This window comes from Meriones unguiculatus, chromosome 14, assembly GCF_030254825.1.
Source record: "Meriones unguiculatus strain TT.TT164.6M chromosome 14, Bangor_MerUng_6.1, whole genome shotgun sequence".
Classification (NCBI taxonomy): domain Eukaryota; kingdom Metazoa; phylum Chordata; class Mammalia; order Rodentia; family Muridae; genus Meriones; species Meriones unguiculatus.
Window position 1 is genome coordinate 36,519,220 of NC_083361.1, and position 15,198 is coordinate 36,534,417.

At 45.8% G+C, this 15,198-nt stretch overlaps 1 protein-coding gene and 1 long non-coding RNA gene across 3 annotated transcripts in view; one reads left to right on the top strand and one right to left on the bottom strand.

Annotated features, from left to right (window-relative positions):
- Window positions 1-6,487, bottom strand: part of Cacng8 (calcium voltage-gated channel auxiliary subunit gamma 8) — a 28,182-nt gene extending 21,695 nt beyond the window's left edge. Inside the window, exon 1 of one of the 2 annotated variants that reach the window (XM_060367197.1) lies at window positions 6,427-6,487. The gene's annotated coding sequence lies outside the window, so the exon portion shown is untranslated. Of the gene's footprint in view, window positions 1-202; window positions 1,322-6,426 lie in introns of those variants that run through there. The other variant, XM_060367196.1, reaches the window with a different exon arrangement.
- Window positions 803-11,660, top strand: LOC132647197 (uncharacterized). The gene is made up of 4 exons (XR_009585519.1): window positions 803-895; window positions 1,670-1,801; window positions 2,254-2,357; window positions 9,827-11,660. It is a non-coding gene; the product is annotated as an uncharacterized LOC132647197 (long non-coding RNA).
- Window positions 11,661-15,198: the final 3,538 nt, after the last annotated feature.

The following is a 15,198-nucleotide window of genomic DNA, read 5'->3' on the forward strand; positions in this document are numbered from 1 at the left end:
GGACTCTTCATTGAGTCCATCTGCAAAGGAAAAAGGAATAAGGGACCCCCCAATCCTAAAGCTTCTGGATTGAAGAAGGGGTCACAGTCTTTCATTTAAGGGACTAGCTTTTTTTTTTTCTCTCTCTCTCTCAGAATCAGGGGGATTCACAGAACCTTAATTCTACACCCACCCACCTCCGATTAATAAAAAGATCTCTCACCTCAGTTAATGATAGGTCAACTCTCCGATGCACTGGGGAGGGACGTCCGGACCCTGCTGCCTGCACCCCCCCCAGAGGCACCTCTGGGCTCCCAATTCTTGCAGCTTCCCCCTCCCCCAGCAGTAAGGGACCCAGGCGTCCGACCTGGTTGAGAGTGGATGGAGATGAGGAGGCGTAGGAAGAATGGGGGTGCAGAGTGAGGGGGAGGGGATCTGGGGGTAGCTCGGAGCTTGGACCGTCAGAATGTGTGGGGTCGGGATTAAAAAAAAAAAGGTGAGGAGACAATTTGGTTCTCGTGTCGCTGGGTAAAGTGCGGAGCTAGAAGAGAGAAGGAGGGAGGAGGGAGGGAGGGGGAGGGGAGCTGCTGAGGGATGGGGGAGCCTCCGAGAGGAGAATGATGAGGGGGAAGGGAAGTGGTTGGGGAGCAGGGTCTGAGTGGCAGAAGGAAGCTGAGGAAGAAGAGAAACAGATCCAGAGAGGGAGGGAGACGGAGAGAGACAAGGAGAATCGGAAAGACAGAGAGACCAGAGACTGAGAACAGAGGTGGGGGAGGGAAGAATTTGGGGGAGGCAGTGACTGGTAGCAGAAGGAAGTTGAGGAGACACACACAGAGAGAAATATCCAGAGAGAGAAGGGGACAGAAGCAGGAAGATATGCAAAGAGAACAGCAAGAGATGAGGGAGAAATAGAAGGGTAGGGGGAAGCTTGGGGAGGGTGTGGGGAAGGGCGAGGAAGAGGGAAGAGGGGGGTCGGGGTCTGGGCCACAGAAGGGAAAAGGAGTAAGAGACGGTCATCCAGAAAAAAGGGAGGAGAGACAGATGGGGAGAAAAAGACTGAGAAGATGAGAAGAAAGAAAGCAGTAGAGGAAGGGGTGAGGAGGAAATTGGGGATGGGGGCAAGGGAGAGAGTAAGTGGGAAGAGAAGACAGAAGACAGAACGAGAGAGAGAGAGAGAGAGAGAGAGAGAGAGAGAGAGAGAGAGAGAGATATTTTATGGGAAAGGGGACCAGCTCAGATGCACTGAGGAAGTCAGAGATAGAGAACACCTCTGCCCCCTCCCACCCGCACCTCTATCCCCCTGATCTCTACCCCTACCCCCATTTCAAAGCCAGCACCCCCACCCCCACTAGCCTCCATCTCTTCAGCATGGCTTGCCGCCGCCACCGCCTCTTCCTGTTGTCATAGCAACAGGATCCAGGCGCCCAGCCAAGGTTGGCAGCGGCGGCCGGAAATGAGGGGAGGGCCTTTTTAAAAAGACCCCAGGAATGCTCTCTGCACCTTCCCCCCAAAAAAATCAAGGGAAAGCTGAACTTCTCAGGGTCTGTCTCCTCTTTCCCCAAGTAGCGGGGCCAAAGATTTCTTCTAAATGAACCATAATTCATTTACAAGCACAGCAAGCATTTTGAGTTTTACCAACAATTTTCTTTTTCTTGGTACCCTCTGCTTCTACCGTACTCTGATGGAAAAGGAGGATGTCTTTCGTTTCTCATCAAGACAAGGGCCAGGTTGGGGAGGAAAGAAGATAAATAAATGTATCCAGGACTGGGCTGGAGAACTAGGCAACAGTTGTGAACATAGCTTTCACTTCTTGAACTAACCAGTGAGTATGGGATGGGTAAATTTGAGGTAGAAAATAGATTATTTTAGATTTGGTCTTGGTCTGAGTTTCAGGACTGTCCCTTAACTTCTGGATGACCTTGGACCAAACATTTCCTGGCCTTCTAAACTCAGTCATTCTCGGGATCAAAGTTACCTTCAGATAAAATGAGAACAACCTGAAAAGTCGCCTCACATATTTTTTATGAATGGTGTAAATTGAGCCAGATGTGGTGGTGCACATTTGTGATCCCAGGGAGGTGAAGATAGGAGGATCAGGAGTTCAAGGTCATCTTTGGATACATAGGAAGTTGCAGGTCAGCCTGAGCTAGATGGAGGTGAGGGGGGAGGGGTCACCATAAAAATCTTGAGAGCTCGCCAAGGTTTGTCTCTACCTTGGGCTAGGCAGCTTACAAACCACTTTATTTCAAGAAATTACTACAAAATCTTTGTCAGACTGAGACTGAGATGTGAGGCCACTCATCTAACATCACCCATGGGATGGATACAAGGCAAAGCTGGACTGAAGCAGCCTTTTTGTGGAGAGAGGCCAGCGATAGGTGAGTTTCAGAGGCTTTTCTTTTAATGTGTGTGTGGTGTGTACGTGAATGAGAGAGTATGTGTGCTGTGGCGTGCGTGTGAAGGTCAGAGGGCAACTTGCAAGAGCTGGTTCTCTCCTCCCACCGGGTGGGTCCCGGAGGGGGACTCAGGTCATTGTGCTTGCATGGCAAAGGCTAATCTTGCTGATTCTCAGAGTCATTGAAACATACCTTTACCAGGGCAAATCTCTGTCCTGGGAGTTAACAGAGGACAACCTATGTCCCTTTCTATATCATTTACTTGATGTATTTTGTATCTCTTGGTACCCAGTTTCTCAAAAATTCCACTGGTCGCTTTCTTTCTTTTTCTTTCTTTCTTTCTTTCTTTCTTTCTTTCTTTCTTTCTTTCTTTCTTTCTTTCTCTCTCTCTCTCTCTTTCTTTCTTTCTTTCTTTCTTTCTTCTATTTTTTTTTGTTTTGTTATTTCTCTTTAGTTTTTTGAGGCAGTGTCTCTGTTTGTTGCCCAGGCTGTCCTGGGACTCACTCTATAGGCCATACTGGGCTCAAGCTCAAGGTAATCCTCCTGTCTCAGTTTCAACAGACATGTATGGGGACACTAGCTTTCGTTGGTACTATTTTATCTCAATTCATTTCATTCCCACCATGCCCCCGATGGGGCTGGAGTTTAGGAAAGCATCCTAATGTCTCTGGTTTAGAAGCAAACAACTACTAAAGGAAGGAAGGGTCCTAAAATACACTTATCAGTTCTGGGATATTTGTTCATCATCCTTTGCCAGGGAGAGGAATATAACAGACACCACACAGACAACCAATATAAATTGAACGCTTACTTTGCAGACTCAGTACCTTGGAGGCATTGGCTCAGTCTTTGAGAGAAGCAATTCAGAGGTTACCCCCATTCTGTTTTATTTTATTACTTGTTTGTTTGATGTGTATATGAATGTACACATCTTTGCATGTGCACACAGGTGTATGTGTGTGTAGAACAGAGGTCAGTGTTAGGTATCTTTCTCAGTTGCTTATATTTTGAGACAGGGTCTCTCACATGCCTGGAGCTTGAGGATTCTGTTAAGACTGGCTGGCCAGCAGAACCCGGTGTCTTCTTGCCTCCTCTTCTCTAGTACTAAGATTACAGGCATGCTCTGACACAGTCAGATGCTTGTATAGGTGCTGGGAATCTGAACTCAAATCCTCATGCTTTTGCTGCAAGCCTTTTCCTGGCTGAGCCACCTCCACCGCTTCTAATTATTTGGGTTTGTGTTTTATTTCTTTGTTTGTGTTTAAAAGCAGGTTCTCATGTGTCCAAAGCTGTCCAGGAATTCACTGTGCAGCTAAAGATGACCTTGAACTTCTGATCTTCTGATCTCCTGAACTCTAGGATTACATCTTATTTATTTTCTGTTCTGTGAAGTTTCTGAGGATGAAAGGAGTATGTATGTCATGATGTTGCACACCACAGAACAGCCAATGGGCACTGGTTCTGTCCACCATGTAGATCCCAGAGATTGAACTCATATCATCAGGCCTGATGGTCAGCACCTTTTACTCAATGAGCCATAGAGCCAAAAAATTTTTTGAAAGGTCTTATAATGTAGACCAGATTGGCTTTAAACTTAAATAAGCTTTCCTTCCTGGGCTTCCCAAGTGCTGGGATTACAGGCATGCATCACTGTGCCTAGTTTAGCTACCATTTTATAGATGTAAAAACTGAAGGTGAGAAAGAGAAGTGTGTCACAAAGGTTGGCACTGATGTCTGCTAACATTAAAGTTAGGTACCAGATAATGAAGTAAAGCCAGGGTTTCCCAGCCTCGGAGTGACTGACACCACATCAGGCCCTGCTTCATTTTACACTGTGGGGGCAGTGTAACCCTGCCTGGCGCCCACTAAAAGCAAGGATCAGCACCTTCTCTCTAGTTGTGATAACCAAAGTCTTCAGATACTGTCCCAAGTCCCTTTCAAGACAAAAATCACTCACAGTAGAGAAACACTAACATAAAATAATTAGGCACTAGGAGTACCAACTTTATTTTTAATTTTAAATTAAAATAAATTTTCTAAGCAAACCAATATTGCTAGTAACTACTTTTTAAAGAAGAGAACTAAGTAGTACATGAGGGATTTTAAGAAAAACTGTTGAGCTATTTTTACCCAAATCCTGGTTCTTGTGGAAAAGAGCTGTTAGTGGGTTTTTTGTTGTTGCTGCTGTTATTGTTTTAGAGTCATGTATTTTATTTTATACATATGAGTGTTTAGGTTGCATCTATGTATGTGCACCATGTGTGTGCCTGGCACGTAAGAAACCAGAAGAGGGAGTTTGACCCCTGAAATCTGAGGTACAGATGGTTGTGAGTCACCATTTGTTTGGGTGCTGGGAACTGAATCTGGATCCTTGGGAGAAACAACAGTCACTCTAAACCAATGTGTATGCTTGCGTATGTGTGTGCGCGCGTGTGTAGACATCAAGTGTAGACATCAAAAGAGAGCATTAAGCATCATCTGTCAGCATCTCTATTCCTTTGAGGCAGGGTCTCTCCCTGTGTCTGGGTGTGGGTTTAGCTGTTCTCTGGAAGTAAGCATCAGAGACTCCAGTCTCTACTCATCTTGGAGCTTACAGAAGTCTGCATGACACCCAGCTTGTGGAACAGGAGCTGGGACCCAAACAATGCTAGCCGTGATTGTGCAGCAAACTCTCTTCAGCACAGAGCCATTGCTCTGCCTTCTCTTGGTGCCTGCTGTGGTAGCATGCATCTTTCATCCCAGCACTCATGGGCAGAGGCAGAAAAGGTCTGTATGTGGGGAGTCCAGCCCAACCAGGACTACATGGTGAGACCCCCATCTCAAAAGAAGAAACAACTATTTCCTAGCTTTCCTGGACATTTCTAAGTAATATTATCCTTGGATATGTCTACATGATGCATTTCTATAGGTTTTTGTTTCTCTGATAGATAATGACTTTTACTCACATGGAACTCACTTGTTTCTCTCTTCCTTCACATTTAAATATTTTTACATTGCTGGTTAATTTTTATATGTTAAATGATATGTAATTAGAACATTTATTATTCTGGTCAGTAAGGAGGGCACATTTCATATTTCTTTATTATTTAATCTTCATTTGTTTATGTACTTACAGAAGTTGGGTTTTTTTTTAAAGTATTTATTTTATGTACATCGGTATTTTGACTACACATCTGTGTGCAAGTGCCAGATCCCTGGAACAGGAGTTAGAGACAGTTGCAAGCTGCCGTGTGGATGCTAGGGATTGAACCTGGGTCCTCTGGAAAAGCAGCCAGTGCTTTTAACCACTGAGCCATCTCGCCAGCCCCTTGTTTTTATTTTTTTTATTATTTATTAATTTATATATATATTTTTCAAGACAGGGTTTCTCTGATTAGTCCTGGTTGTCCTGGAACTCATTCTGTAGACCAGGCTGGTCTTAAACTCAGAGATCAGCCTGCCTCTGTCTCCCAAGTGCTGGGATTAAAGGCATGAGCCACCACCTGGAGATATATATATATATATATATATATATATATATATATATATATATTTCCCCCTAAGTCAAGGTTTTTCTGAGTAGTCCTGGCTATCCTGGAACTCACTCTGTAGAACAGGCTGGCCACAGAAATCCACCTGCCTCTGCCTCCCATGTGTGCCACCACTGCCCAGCTTTCTGGTTTTTTGTTGTTGTTATTGTTTGGTTGGTTGGCTTTTTGTTTTGTTTTGTTTTTTTTGTTTTTTTGACACGGTCTCACATAGCCTAATATTCCCTTGAACTTGCTATGTAGGCAAGGCTAGTCTTGACCTTGTGATCCTGCTGCCTCTACCTCTCAAATGTTGGGATTACAGGTATGCACCACCACACCTACAATGTTGTGAGTTGAAGTCACGATTTTGTGCACACACTGCACAAATACTCTATGTACTGAGTCACACCTAAAGCCCCTATAAAGCAAAGTACAAGGGCCAGAGAGAGATGATTTACCAGATAGACACATTTTCCATGAGGGCCTGACGACCTCAGTTCAACCTTTAGAACCCATGTGCAAATTCAGATGCGATGGCTCACCTCTGTAATCCTGGCACTCCTGTGGTGAAACTGAAGAATTGCTCAGAAGTTCACAGGCCAGTTAATCTGGAATATACAACAGAAGAGACTCTGTCTCAACAACAAGGTGGATGGGCCACCAAAGTGACTCAGCTTTTAAAAGTACTTGGAACATAAGCTTGATGATGCAAGTTCAAGTCCAAGGACCCAGAGTAGAGAGAAGGAAACAACTCTACGTACGGGAGAAAGATATAAGGAGAAAACTGACCCTCAAAAAAATGTAAACATTTTTTCTTAGATTTTTTTTTACTTCATGTATGTAAGTGTTCTATTTGCATGTACATCTGCACACCAGAAGAGGGCAGTAGAGGGTATTGATGGTTGTGAAGCCACCAAGTGGTTGCTGGGAATTGAACTCAGGACCTCTGGAAGAATAGACAGTGCCATTAACCACTGAGCCATCTCTCTAGCTCCCAAAATGTAAACTTTAATTTCCACGTGCATACTGTGGCACGCACACACACACACACACACACACACACACACCATACTACAGAGAGCCATGATACAGAAAAATTTTGATTGGCAGCAAGAAAACAAGGAACTTCATTTGAGTACAGGACAGTGAATTCTGTACAGCTTTCAGGAGTTTGGTGATCTCTCCCAGCCCAAGCTCCAGATAAGAAAAAGCCAATCCATGGTGCCAGGTCTGAGAGCCCCTGGGCAGACTGAGATGCCGCTTGCTCACTCCTGATCGCAGACGCTAAGAGATGATGAGTATGTGTTGTCTTAAGCTATCAGCCTTCTGCTTTTTTGACAGATGATTAATATATCCTGTAAGGTGTCAGGCTGCGAAGGTCGCACAAGCTGCTCGGCCATTATTGCTTTAGTGCTGCCTTGAAGCTTGCTACTCCTACAGTCAGGCCACATGTAGATCCTGTTTGATCCTCTGTGTTGACACCTTTCTTTTCCATCCTCTTCCTCTGCCCCCATCTGCTTTAGGCTCTGCCAGCAGCCCATACCACAAGCTACTCAACATCTTCTGCTTACACTATCCCCGAAGACTCTCAGGGGCATCATGGCTGACCCTGTCCCTCTCTCTCTTAAACTTCTCCACAGCTCCCTGTCATCCTCAGGAGAAAATCCAGGCTCCTTAACTGAGTCTGTGTGACAAAAACATCGGCCTCTAGGCTGGATATCCCCTTTGCTGCATGCTTACACTGTGGTCGCTCACCTACAGTGCTCAGCTGAGGAAGCTTTGACCACTCTTTTTGTTGTTGCTTGATTTTCAAACAGTGATTAATTAGTTAATGTCATGTGTGGTTCATGTGCATGCCATGCTGGCCATTGTGGATGTCAGAGGACAGCTTTCAGGAGTCAGTGTTCTCCTCTATTTGGGTTCCAAGGAGCAAACTCAGGTTATCAGTTTTGGTGGTAAGTGCCTTGATACATTGAGCCATCACATGGGCCTTCCATCCCGCTTTTTAAAGTTATGTCTGAAAATTATGTGTAGGTGTTTACGGGAGTGGGGTATGTGTTGTAGCCTCTGAGTGCAGTTTCCTGCAGAGGCTAGAAGATGACATTGGATCTCTTGGAGCTGGAACTAAAGGCAGTCTTGAACCAGTCCTCTGGAAGAGCAGAAATTGCTCTTAACCACTGAATTATCACTCTAGCCTCCCTTCAATACACTCTTAAAAGATTCAACTTCAGCCAGGCATGATGGTGGTGCACACCTTTAATCCCAGCACGCAGGAAGCATAGAGGCATGTAAATAATCTGAGTCTGAGGCCAGCGTGCTCTACAGAGTGAGTTCCAGGACAGCCAGAGCTATACAGAGAAACCCTGTCGAGAGAGAGAGAGAGAGAGAGAGAGAGAGAGAGAGAGAGAGAGAGAGGGAGGAAAGATTGATTCAACCTCATGTTTACTGTGGTGGTACATACTTTTAATCCTAGCACTTTGGAGGTTGAAGCACAAGGATAAGAAATTTAAAGCTAGTATTGGTTGCATAGCAAATTCAAAGTTACCCTGGGCCATATAAGACCATCTCTCAAAAACAAACAGGAGTTGGAGAGATTTCTCAGTGGTTAAGAGCACTTATTGCTCTTGTAGTGGGTGTTGGTTCAATTCCCAGCACCCACATAAGTGGTTGCCAACCATCTGTAATTCCAGATTCTAAGGGATTCAATACTCTCTTCTGACTTCCATGGTCACTAAGCAGACACGTGGTACACAGATATACATACATGCAGGCAAAATATTCCTACACAAAATAAAATGAACAGGTCTAACTTTAAATTTTTTAAATAAACAGGAGCCTGTGAGATGGCTTAACCAGTAAAAGCAATTGTCATCTGATGATACCATTCTGGAAACCTGAGTTGGATCTGCAGAAGCCATGGAAAGGTAGCAAGAGAGAATGGATTCCATAAAGTTGGCCTTTGGCCTTCTCATATGCACTTTGGCACAAGCACTCTCTCACACACATCACACACACACAATAATGAGTTGTTTTGTTTTGTTTTTAAACGAGGGTTGGAAATGTAGTTCAGTTGGTTAGCATGCTCTGCCTAGCATGGATGAAGACCTGGGTTCAGTCTCTAACACTGCATAAAACAGGTGTGGTAGTGATTGCCTGAAATCCCAGCAGTCTAGAGACTAGGCTGGAGGGTCAAGAATTCAAGATCAGCCCTGACCACACAAGAGTTTAAGACCTGCCTGCCCTTGTCTCAAGAACAAAATAAGGTTCAGTGAGATGGCTTAGCAGGAAAATATTGTTGGAGCCAAGACTGACAACCTGAGTTTAACCCCCAAGGATGTAGCTAGTGAAAGGAGAGAACTGACCCTCAGAAGTTGTCCACCTCTGACCTCCACAGGCATGCTGTGGCTTGCGCACTTCCCCTCAAATAAATAAACAAACAAATAATTTAAAATATAAAAAGCAGATTCATGGGGCAGGTGTGGTGGTGCAGGCCTGTAATCCCAGCACAAGGGAGGCAGAGGCAGGCTGATTGTATTGAGTTTGAACTCAATCTACAAAGCAAGTCCAAGACAGCCAAGACAGAGAAAGCCTGTCTTGAAAGAGAGAGAGATTCTCTGTCAATGCTTTCTTCCAGGAAGCCTTCCCTGACCTCTGTAGCCTATAGGGAGCTCTTGCCCTATGCTGCTTCCTCCAGCAACCAGGTACCCCATCTAGTGGTTGGTGGTTGTGGAGGGATCTATCTTGCCTGTCACTGCAGGAGCTGACCAAAGAGCAATCTGACTCACTTTGGCCCAACCCCCACAGCCATTAGATGGGAGACCTTTGTCCAGGGATCCTGAGTGGGTGGGTGGGTGAACGAGTTAATGAAGCTGGGGAGTGAATGGGTCTGTTCTCTGTCGTCCCTGCCCTGTAGCTTCAGCTCTATCCTCCCATCCCCCGCAGCCTCCAGGCTCCCCGAGGCCTCTCCCCAGGTGTTTGTCATCAGCCACAGCTGGGGCCTTTGTGTTTCTGGAGAGGAACAGAGAGTGGCTGCGTGGCTCTGCTTCCCACTGCATCGGGAAAGGATGATGATCAGCGCTTCTACAATGTCCTCATTCAGGGTGAAGTGGAAATGTCCCAGCTCTGGGGAGTCAGGTGGTCCAAACTTCACATGCTGTTCTTCCCGGTCTCCCCCAGGCATCAGAGCCAGTGCCTCACCCTCTACCCACTGGACCTCTTACTCTATACAAGGGAAAGGTTGCCTGAGCGAGCCCCCTCTGAACGGGACATCCTACAACTGATATTCAAAACGGCACACCCAGAGAGTTTTGGAAGAGCTGTGAAATGTCCATGAAGCTCCTAATGTTATGTACAGAATTTTGTGAATGTGGGTGTTCCTTACACGTACTGGAAATTTGTAGCATTTATCTGATTCTCAGAGGGATCTCTAATGCCTATATTAACAACCACAATCAACACAGGGCTGCGATTGTGGCTTAGTGGGTAGAGAGCGACTGCCTAGCATGGATGAAGCCGTGGGTTTGATCCACAGTACATAATAGGCATGTGGGCACTCCCCCATAATCCTAGCTCTTGGCAGGTAAAAGTGAGAAGTCGCCTTTCCAGTACACAGGGAGTTTGGGACCAGTTTAGCCTACAAGAGTCCTGCTTAAAAAAAGATAGTACAGAGAGATAGGTAGGTAGATAGATAGACAGACAGACAGAAGGCAAGTACATGATAGATATGGCAATAGAAAAGAACGGGAAGGGGAGTGGGGAGATACAGGTGAATGAGTAAGGCCTGGAGCCTGTGATTGGAAGTTCATGGCGCTCCCATGTTACAGAACAGTCTTTGCTCTGGATGGTGGGTAATGCTGCCAACACCTTTGCAGGATCCCTACCAATGCCTTTCTGCCATCTTAACTTGTATGGAAATCACTCTTTTGTATCCAGAAGGCAAAGCCACCCCAGGTGAGAGCCACTGGCCTGGAAGAAGACACTTGAACAGTACATCAGCTGGGGATGAGGCTGAGACTAAAAGGCATAAAAATAGGAGTCATTTTGCTTATCTTTCTTTTCTTATTTCATTTTTTTTGGGGGGGGGTTTACCAGAAGTCAGACTCAGAACCTCGTGCATGCTTGGTGGTTGCTCTACCACTGCCATATCCCCAGCCCTTCACTGGTGTACACTAGGCAGGTGCTCTGCCTTCTAAACATACCTCCATTCTCTCGCTAGCAGATTCTAGGCACTCCACATATGAGCCAAGAACCTAACAAAACTCTTCCCTTAAACCCTTCTTTGTTTCTGAAACCCATCTCAATAATAATAATAATAATAATAATGGTGATATTGGCGATGATGTTATTATTTCTATTGAGGTGTGTACGCCTGTGTCTGCATAGTTAAGTGTAGTACCCGTATAGGCCAGAAGAGGGCAGAAGATCCCCTGAAGTTGACTCTACAGAGCACCCAACGTCAGTGCTGGGAACCCTACTCAGTCTTCTGAAAGAGTAGCAAGCACTCTTAACTGCTGGGCGCTCTCATTTTCAAAGTATTTTCAAATATTTATTTTTATTTGATGTACAGGTATGAGTGTATATTCACATTTATGAGCCAGTGTCCACTGAAGCCAGAAGAGGGTGGCAGATCCCTCAGAGGGGTTGTGACTGCTCAGCATGGGTGCTGAGAATGGAACGCTGGTGCTTGTGGCTGCGCGGTAAGGACTCTTAACCACAGAGCCATTCCCCTAGCCCCAGACTACTATACTCTATTTCTCATAAGGAAATGGTGATAAAAAGGGGAAATAAATTGATTTAGACCCTGTTTTACTTATTTATTTATTACTTCCTTAAATTTTAAAAGAAAGGTGTATGTGTGTGTGTGTTTGCGCTCCAGAGAGAACTTTGGGGAGTCAAGAGCTTGACTGACGTAGAGTGCTGAGAGCTGAGCTCTAGTCCTCTGGAAGAGCAGTAGATACTCTTAGCCGCTGAGCCATTTCTTCGGTCCTTAAATATTTTGTTATTATTCCTGTTGCTGCAGCGCTACTGCTGTGGGCATGTGGACGTTGGAAGACAACTTTCAAGACTCAGTTCACTCCCTCCACGTGGGTTCTGAAACCTGATCTCAGGTCTTCCGGCTTGGGAGGCAAGAACCTTTACCTGACCCCAGAGCACTTTTGTTGGTGTGTGCGTCTGTGTGACAGAATCTCTATCTCTAACTAGCCTCAGACTCAAGTACAGCTCTGGCCTTGGCCTCTTTGATCCTCTAGCATCTACCCCTTGAGCGCTGGGGTTATGGATGTATGCTGCCACACTGCACCCCTTTCTTTACTTCTCATTGGTAGAACTTTGAATTCATAATCCTCCTGCCTTCAGATTCTGAATCTTACAGCTTTTTAAACAGGTCCCAGAAATCCCCAGGGTCTCTGAGCACACTGAGGTGTGACACTTTCCTGTACGTAACACAAGAAGCGGACGCTGTGTGAGAACGGGTCACAGAGGGACTGTACACGGAGGCACGCCCCTTCCCGGGTTTGCTCAGGACTCCCAGGATTCCATTTTAGCTTGGCGATTTTTCTAGCTGTGTGACGAGGAGGAAGTTAATTAACCTCTCCATGCCCCAGGATCTCATTTACAAAATGAGATGATAATAAGTGCCAAATCTCCTCGGGTTATGGGACGCACACAACTTAAAGCCAAGTGGTCAGTGACAGGAAGCACTTGCTAAATTATGCAACTGATTTATGCAAACTCTTGTTATTAAGTGGCCTTGGAAAATAGTCAAGAAGGGTTATATAACTGACATGAAGCTGGATCCATTCCACATGTGTAGTTGGAAGGTGAAGAACCTTGTGTCTTCTGTGATGACTGTTATATAAAATGCACACGCATTCGCACTCGCGTGCACACACACATGTGCTTCGTGCTCACCTGTGTGTGCATTTAAACACACGCCTGCATGGGCAAAAACACACAGTATCTCAGATGATCTGTTCGGAGGTCACAGTGCCTGTTGGAGGTGTGGCTCAGTGGGCAGCATGCTTGCACGGCATGCTGAATGACCTGGTTCAGTCCCCTAAGCCATAGAAAACGGGTGTGGTGGCATATGGAACCCTGGGGAGGTGAAGGAAGGTGGGGAAGCTCAAGGCCAGCCTTGGCTATTTGATAGTTAGAATGCCAGCCTGGAAAACATGAGATTTTCTCACCACCACCACCACCACCACAACAACAACAAACAAAGAAAAAACAGCCCCAACAAACGAGCTCTGATAGTACCTTGGGGGTAGGGGCTTCTGCATAACAGCATGTCTTGTCTTACTTCCAACAAGAACCCTCAGAGCCCTCCTCTGAAAAACAAAAGACCTGGGTCAGGTAGACAGCTCAGTTGGTGAAGGTTCTTGTTGATGGTGGGTGTGCAGGACAGATACACGCTAAAGAGGAGGGAGCCTCAATCAAGAACATTTGTTGTCAGTTTGGGTTGTATCTAGCCTGTAGGGAGTTTTCTTAATTAGTGATTGATGCAGGAGGGCCCAGCCATGGTGGGTGGTGCCATACTTGGGCCAATGGTCCCGAGAAAACAGGCTGAGCAAGTCATGGGGAGCCAGCCAGTAAGCAGCACCCTCCATGGCCTCTTCATGAGCTGCTTCCAGGCTCCTGTCTTGCAAGAGTTCCTGCTCTCACCGCCTTTGATGAAGAGCTGTAACATGGAACTGTGAGCAAAATAAACCCTTTCCTCCGAGGTCTGCTTTGGTCACGGTGCTTCATTACAGCAACGGTTACCCTAGCTAGTAGGAGAGATATCCTGTCGGTGAAATCGCATGCTGTGTAGCCTGATGAACTGGTTTGGGTCACTCCTGACCCCAGAGAACATTGTGGGGGAGGAGCAGTGGCACCTCCCCCAGAGGTCTGAGCCTTCCTTTATTAATCATTGATCAAGAAAATGCCCCACAGACTTACTCAACAACCAGTCTAATGGAAGCTCTCTCAGTCAAGGTTCCATCTTCTCAGAGGGCTCTAACTTCAGACTGTACAGACCTGACCACAGTCTTCCCTCTTAAATTAATATAATTTAGATAATCCCTCACAGGCATGCTTGGAGGCCCGAATTCTAGGTGAATCCTGCCAAGGTCACAAAAGTGAACTTAGTGTTTTCTTTTTGAGATTTTTGTCTATTTCTTTCTCTTTTTAATCTCTGTGTGTCTGTGTGTGTGTGTGTGTGTGTGGTATGAACCCCTGTGTGTATGCAGATGTGCACACCTGTGCACAAGAAGCCAGAGGAGGACATGGGCGTCTCTGCCACATTCCATTTAAAACAGGCTCTCTCACTGGCTGGCAGAACTGGAAGGCAGACACCAGTCAACATCCCATCATGCTGGTGTTCCAAGTTTGTGTGGCCACATCTAGCTTTTTCTGGGAGTACTGGGGAGTTGAACTCAAGTCTTCTTACCTGGATAGGAAGTGCTCTTATCCACTGAACCATCTCCACAGCCCTCTGGCTTTGTTTTGGTTTGTTTGTTTTCCAGACAAGGTTTTTCTTTGTAGCCTTGGCTGTCCTGGAACTCCCTCTGTAGACCAGGCTGGCTTTGAACTCAGAGATCAGCCTGCCTCTGCCTCCTGATGCTGAGATTACAGGCATAAGCCACTGCACCTGGCCATTTTTTTTTAAGAGAATATAAACTTCAGGACTTTAGGTTGCTATGTTCTGTACAGTTAGCAATAGCCAGCTCTTGTATCATCACCACCCATGCTACAGGCACAACAGACAGCACCAATTGATCAGCGTGGCAGACAGCACCAATAGATGGGAACATTCTCTCCTACTAGGCAAATAAAAGTTCAGAATCCGTCCAAGCCGCCACTAGGAATCAATTAGTCTCAACAAAGAAGCTGAACCGTATTTGCCATTGCAAATCTCAAGCCTGACCTTCAGAAATTCCTGGAATCATGGGAAGTGAGTCAGAACGTATTTCCCTCCGGGAGTCTGACCTTGCTGAATCTGAGTTCTTTCCTGAGAACCTCCCCAAACCACCCTCCCTGTTCCAGAGGGATTTGGAATAATTCTAAACCATCCCCCTCATTTTTTTTCCTTTTTATATAGAAAGAAGAAGAAGAAGAAAAAAAAAAAAAAGCCAAAGCCTAAGAAATTAAAAAGACCCACTCAAGGTCACAGCATGAGTTTGCATAAAATCTGCAGTGGCAAAATGTAGCAGCTGGGGATGGTAGGATGGCTCAGTGGGTAAGGAAGCTTGCCACCAGGGCTGACAGCCTGAGTCCAGTCACTGGCACCCACATGGTGGAAGGAGAGGACAGATTCCTGAAAGCTGTCCCTGACCTCC